The sequence below is a fragment of the Rhinolophus sinicus genome, linkage group LG05 (assembly GCF_036562045.2).
Source record: "Rhinolophus sinicus isolate RSC01 linkage group LG05, ASM3656204v1, whole genome shotgun sequence".
NCBI classification, from domain to species: domain Eukaryota; kingdom Metazoa; phylum Chordata; class Mammalia; order Chiroptera; family Rhinolophidae; genus Rhinolophus; species Rhinolophus sinicus.
The window spans coordinates 139,537,824-139,545,212 of NC_133755.1; positions in this window are offsets into that span (position 1 = coordinate 139,537,824).

A 7,389-nucleotide genomic window follows, 5' to 3' on the forward strand; every position below is an offset into this window, starting at 1 on the left:
TAATCACTATACATATGTAATCACTATATATGTAATCACTATATATATGTAATCACTATATATATGTAATCACTATATATATGTAATCACTATATATATATATATATATATATATATATATATATATATATATATGTAATAAGAGATGGTCCAACAGAGGTGTAATGCACATAGGAACACTTTGGAGGAGAGGAAAAAAAGGCCTTAAATTAATAAAATTCTAAGAGTGGAATTCCAGGTGAACTGAGGGTAACAAACTCAGGGAACACAGGGCATCCCCTGAAGTCACTCAGTTTGGGTGCTACCTAGTCTATGTACAGGCTACCTAACCGTGATTACAGGACTGCATGGTACCAAGCACTGGAAACTGAGTGGTGGAGCTGGTGGTGATGGCTTCTCAGGCACCTGGCATGGTGGGAAAGCAGCATTCAGTTGCAGACAGCAGGTGCTACACCTGAGTTAATGGATGCAGAACAGTACTTATTTCCAAGTATTAAGTGGCTTCCTAAATAATGGAGAAGTAGAGGAATAGGTGCTGCCTGAGAACATCTCCCAACTCCCTCTACCATTGTTGGGAAAGCAGCTGCCATGGCTATGGGATGCTGACGAATCAGGAAGTGGCTGATTTTCCATCTGCTCCGGCAGGAATGGATGTTTCTGGCCCTGCCTCTTTCCACACTCAGTTCCAAATCCAAGTTTCATGCAAATGCATCAGTCCAAAGAAACCTAAATCACATATGGAACCCTAGCTGTCAGAGAGTCTAGGAAATGCAGTTTTTTCTTTTAAGATGCTGCAGTACAGAAAGATGCATTATAAGGAAGAATAAGTGTTGAGCAAGTCACAGAATCCATTACATTGTAGTTCTAATGTGTGAAGTTCTGATAAAACTGAAGACCAATCTTGAAACAGCAGAACATATTTGTTTTAACTATTTTGTGTGAAACATTTTTTCAAGTGCTTTGCATTTTTCCCAGCCTCTGTTAAAAAAAGAAAAGAAGACTAAATGCAATTTATTTTTTCTCAATGACCCAAAGTCATAACCATAAACATTAATTACTGTGCTGCAAATAGCAGCACAAGCACAGTATATATGCATCATATTCTACCTCCTTCCACTACTCATTCTGTATTCCCCTTGCCTTCAGCAAGAACCTCAGCTGGTTCCAGTCCATACCTGGTGGAGAGACCAAAATCTTCATTCCTGAAGGGTCTGGGTCATTCGTAGTCTTGTCTGGATTGGGTTGTTGTAGTTTTTCATGGACCTTAATCACAGGGCATTGTACCGTGTTTCCCCCAAAATAAGACCTAGCCGGACCATCAGCTCTAATGCATCCTTTGGAGCAAAAATTAATATAAGACCTGGTCTTATTTTACTATAATATAAGACCCGGTCTTATCTAACATAATATAAGACCGGGTCTTATATTAATTTTTGCTCCAAAAGATGCATTAGAGCTGATGTTCCAGCTAGGTCTTATTTTCGGGAAAACACGGTAATGGTAAGAGACATCCTAAGAGATCTCCTGTATTTCAGACATACTCTTTCTTACCTCCTGTCGTGGAGTAGTAGTCCAATTTCCCTTTGGTAGTCAGGATCAATCACCCCAGCCGACACCCGAACCCTTCATTCCCTGTTGATTCAGAGGCAACAGAAGCCCGAAGTGGCCAGGTGACAGTCTTTACTTCCAGTTCAAAGGATGCATTGTTGTGTCTCCTAATGGAGGCATTCCTCCTTCTGGAAATAAGACCTCTAAGCCAGCAAAGAATAAGGTTGTTGGAATAGGACTCAAAATTTTGCTAATGGGTCATGAGGTGCAAATGTGAGTGGTGCCACTTCCATTTCCACCCCTTGCTTCCTGGACCCATGAATCCTGACTTTTGGAGAAACAGGGCCATATCATGGATGCTGACTCAGAGCATAGAGAGACTTCTAGAGAACCTTGTCCCAGCTCTGCAAGGTATTACAAGGTATAACTGAGTCTTCAAAAGGCTACTCCACCATCCTAGCCAACCAACTGCTTCAGGAGGGAGGACAACATGGTAAAAACAGTGAGCCCTGTGAGCATGGGCCCATTGCCGTACTTCTTTTGTTGTGAAGTGAGTTCTTTGATCAGAAGCCATGCTGTACGGAATACTATGACAGTGTATAAAGCATTCTGTAAGTCCACAAATGGTAGTTTTGGCAGAAGCATTACGTGCAGGAAAGGTAAATCCATATCCAGAATAAGTGTCTATTCCAGTAAGACCAAAATGTGCCTCTTCCATCATAAAAGTGGTTCAATGTAATCATCCTGCCACCGGTGGGCTGGCGGATCACCCCCAACAGTGGTGCCATATCGGGGACTCAGTGTTGGTCTCTGCGGCTGGTGGATTGGGCTCTCAGCAGTGTCCAAGCAAGGTCAGCCTTGGTGAGTGAAAGTCCATGTTGCTGAGCCGATGCATAACCTCTATCCTTGCCACCATGGCCACTTTGTTCATGAGCCCATTAGGTGATGACAGGGGTGGCTAGGGAAGGAGGCTGACTGGTATCCACAGAACACATCCACTAGATTAGTAGAATCCTCCACTGCTGAAGTCACCCTGTGGTGAATATTCACATGGGACAACAATATCTTCACATTTTTTTGTCCATTTAGAGAGTTCTATCCATATTCCTCTTCCCAAGATTGTTTTGTCACCAATTTCCTAGTCATGTTCCTTCCAAGTCCCTGGCCATCCAGCCAAACCATTAGCCATAGCCCATGAACCAGTATTTAGTCACCCATCTGGCCATTCTCCTTCCAAGGCAAAAGAACAACCGGGTACGTTGCTTGAAGTTCTGCCCGCTGGCAGGATTTCCCTTCACCCCTGTCCTGCAGGGATGTCCCAGGAAGGGGCTGTAGGGCCGCACCTGTTCACTTTTGGGTGGTGCCTACATATCATGCAAAACCATCTGCAAAGTAGGCCCACGTCTCCTCTTCCACTGATCATAGGGAACATCCCAGGAGGCCGGAGGAGCAGGCCAAGGGAGAGAAAAGGCTGTGTAGTGGGAGTGGGAACCACAGACATTTGGGCCACGTCGTGTAACTTGCTTGTACCTTCAGGACCCGCTTGAACCCGATCACCTATATCCCAGTTCCCTCTGCTGATGGAGTGCTGCTGTGCACGCGCCACTTGGTGGCTTGGTGGCTCAGACAACACTCAGTTCTTGTAGAGCAGCTCAGGTTGCATGGTAAGTTGGCCCATGATTAAGCCTTCAGTCTTTACTAAGGCCCAGTAGTAGGCCATGCACTGTTTTTCACAAGACGCCAGATGCCAGAGGATGCCAGGGCTTTATTCCAAAATCCTAAGGGCCTGCACTATGATTCACCAATAGGGGCCTGCCAGAGGCTGCAGACAGCAACCCATCTGTGACTGCCACTTCAAGTACCAATGGATCCCCTGGATCATGTGGCCCAAGTGGTAGAGCGGCTTGCACAGCAGCCTGGACCTGTTGCAGAACCTTCTCTTGTTCTGGGACCCACTCATAACCAGCAGCTTTTTGAATCACTCAGTAAACAGGCCAGAGTAACGCACCCAAACGAGGACTACGTTGCTTCCAAAACCCAAAGAGATCCACCAAGTATTGTGCCTCTTTTTTGGTCATAAGAGGAGCCAGATGCAACACTTATCCTTCAGCTAGCAGGGATATCTCAACATGCTCTGCACTACGGGATGCCTAGCAATTTCCCTAAGATAGAAGCCCTCTGGATTTTTGCCAGATTTATCCCACCCTCTGACATGCAAATGTTTTACCAATAAATCTAGAGTTCTTGCTATTTCTTGATCACCAGGTCTAATCAACATAGTGCCATCAATGTAGTGGAACGGCGTGATACCTTCTGGAAGGGAAATGCAATCAAGATCCCTGCAAACTAAATTGTGACATAAAGCTGGGGAGTTAAATACCCCTGAGATAGGACAGTAAAGGTAAGGCTGGCGGCATAATTTATGGGCCTAAGAGCCAATGGTGTGGATTCCTCAGGCCCTGATCCAGTTCCACTTATGAGGTCTGACTGGACAGTCAATTCTACATTCCTCAGAAACCTCACTTTTTTTTAAACTATTTTTGTAAAAATTAATTTAAAAAACTTTTTTTAAAAATAAAAATTATTACATGAAGGAAAGAAAGGTGATGGAAGCTGGAGAATTTCCAACCCACCCCCCAAAAAAGTTATTTTTCCTATAGTAATTTCAATAATAAGGATACTTTTATGGCTATAATCTAAACATCACAGAACAAATTCAACATTTAATGACTTCTAGCTTTGACTGTAAAATCTTGTTCTTTCTTTTTCTATCACCAACAGGGGACATTTTATATATCCTTATATCCTTATCTCCTTTATCATTATCACCCATTGTTAGGATAAACAAAGTCAAAGCTACCCAAATAAAGCTATCGTGTTGCTCAGGCAACAATTTTTTCTTAAATCAGAGCTAGCTCTTGAATATGTCATTAGTTCCCAGTCAAGACCTTGTTGTAACCAACGGTGTCCTTAGTAACACAGATTCCATTCTTTAATTAATAGAACTGAGTTTTGGCCAATTTATGTGGCAAAAACATGTGATAGGAGTAAGGTTTATAGTTGATTTCCTGCCCCTGAATTCCACTGGGAAATATTTTATCATAATTTTCCTTTCTTCTTGAGCCCATTTAAGTATATTGTCTCCTTTCAACCAAAAACCTTTGTTTAAGTCAGCTTACAAAAAACAAGTGGACCCCTGTGATGGGAAAACAGATTTCAGCTATTCACAGACCAAGGGTCAGCAAACTGCTTTGGGTCAGGACACTGCACTGGTCAGACAGCCCTCTGGTAAGCTTGACGCCTCATCTCAGCTCGGCCCTTCCCACACTGACCTCTGTGTGCAGCTGCTGTTCACCTAGCCCAACGACAGTCCTTTCAATATGTCTGGTCCTCCATGGTTTGCCTTACTTTCCCACCCACTCAAATGTGAGTTAACTTTCTTGAACAAAGTTTGACTATCTGGACCAGAGGTCGTCAACCCTGGCTGTGCATGGGAATCACCTGGAGAACTAAAACAAAACAAAACAAAAATCTGATAAGTGGGCCCATCCCAGACCGTCAGTTAGAATCTCTTGGGTGGGGATAGCAGGCATCAATATTTTTAAAAAGCTCCCCCTACTCTTACCTTGGTCATTTTAATGTGCATCCAAGATTGAGACACACTGATCTAGATTTTGTACATTCGAATCACCTGGGGAGCTTTTACAAATGTACAGATTCCAGGCCTAATAAATCAGAATCTCAGGGGGTGGTGAGACTGGGATTCTCTGCTTTTCTCTGCCTCCTCTCTCTTGCCTGGCTTCCTCTGTATAAATCTGAACAACGTAGACCGGTGGCCCAAGTGTTCATGTCTCCAGAGCCTGCCATCACCAGGAGACAGTCTTAGAATCCCTTACGATAAATGCTTAAGAATCCGACTGGCTTAACCCAATTTAGAATTTGATACGTTTAGCAGAGCCTGCTAAAACTTTGACCTTTATATTGTCACTCTTGGGGAGTGGGAGACAATTCCCCCACTCTACCCTTTTTTAGTTCTTCTGGTTGAACTAGTCATAAAATAATAAAATTGACAGGAGACTAGATTAGCAGGATAAAAAAACTTGAATACGTGCACACGGGAGAACCACAATATCATGCTCAGATCATAAAACAAGGCTCAAAAAAAGAGATCGAACTTGGTACCTTTTTATACTTTTCAGACAAACAATACATTTGTGAGAAATTGACAGCACAAAGAAAGTTAGTGCTCGTTAGAAAGGTATCTAAACAGGTTTGGGTACTCCTTGGTGAGGAATCTAAACAAAGTCTGGGCTTGGGTAGTAAATTAGTAAAGGCATTACAAGGTTTGTTTATATAGGCTTTTTCGACTCTGGATTTTATAACTCTTGTGATAAGGTTGTCCCTCAGTCCTTTAGGAGCGGGGAGGGGACCTATCATGGAGATGTATTTCCTGCTTTTAGGGGGACAAAGGAAAGTCAGAGAGCTCTTCCTGCTTTTGCTGCTTCTCAGATGATTTTAGTTCAAAATAATCAATATGCCATTATGGAATATCTTGGGGCAGCCTGCCCTGAGCCCCCACATCACCAAGCCAAAAGACTACATTCCCAGCTTCCCTTGAGTGTCCGTGTAAGCCTGAATCTAAATGCTATGCAATGAGATAAAAGCAAACGTGCTGTGTGAGTCTTCTGGGAAGTTTCCTTGGGGGTGGATGTAATGATGTGATGGCTGGAGCTCTGACTGCCACCTTGGAGCCAGGAGCATGAGAGCCACCACCTCTGAGAGAGCAGAATGTGAGCAGGAAGAGCCTGGGTCACTGATGAAGTCCCCACATCATCCCTGGACTACCTACATCCAGGCTTCTTTTATGTGAGAGAAATACAGGCCCATTTTTTAAGCAACTATTTGGGGGCTGTTTCTGTTATTTGCAACTGAACCTAAACCTAACTGATAGTTTTGTCTGATCCAATAAGCTGTGACAGACAGGCAGGGCACAAGGAATACTGACCAGATAGTGAAACTCCCGGTCTGAACAGAGTTCCCAGGAAAGGACACCTCTGCAGAGTCGGCAAACTATTTGAAGTATTCAGCACACTTGCTGAGTCCCACTGCCAGACCACTTGGGTTTGTATGGAGGAGAAATACCAGAATGCATGGAAATTTGGGGGGGTGGGCTGGTATCACAGAACATGCACCAGTGTAAAAATCACAATTCATGGGAAACAGACTCTGGGAGAGGAATTGCAGATAACGTGGCTGCAGACCAGGTGGACAGGTGCCCGGAGCAGATGGAAGTCAATTGGTCTGCTAATAATTGAAGAAACATTGGTTATATTTTTTCAGGGATCTGGTTAACTCATTTCCTTTGGCTGCTGAGGGCTGTGATTTATAGACAGCAAAGTCACTTAGGATAATAAAGCCCCCGCGCCTGTGGCAAACTGCTAAGATTTTTCAAGAAGCACCACGTGAACATCTCTGTCGGTTTCTCCTGAGTGAATGATACCCAGAGGAAACAGGTTTTGAAGGTGTCTACATCGTTCACACCCCCAAGAAGAAAAATGAGAGGAATCAAGAAAAAAATACTATGCTATGAAGAAAAAATGAAGTGCTACATTCATTTCAAATAGATGACATGTTTTGAAAGTCCTGAAACAGGTTTCCCAGAACTACAACTCCCAGAGGACACAGGTCCCACCATCATTTCTCTCCTTTTCTCTAAAAGCTTTCAATGGGTTGAGAAAAATTGGTTCAAATATCAATTGGTTTGAATACATCTATTCAATAAAAGGAAGAATATATATTATTTTAAAAAATAGCCTAGCTTCTATCTAATCATGTCCTCCT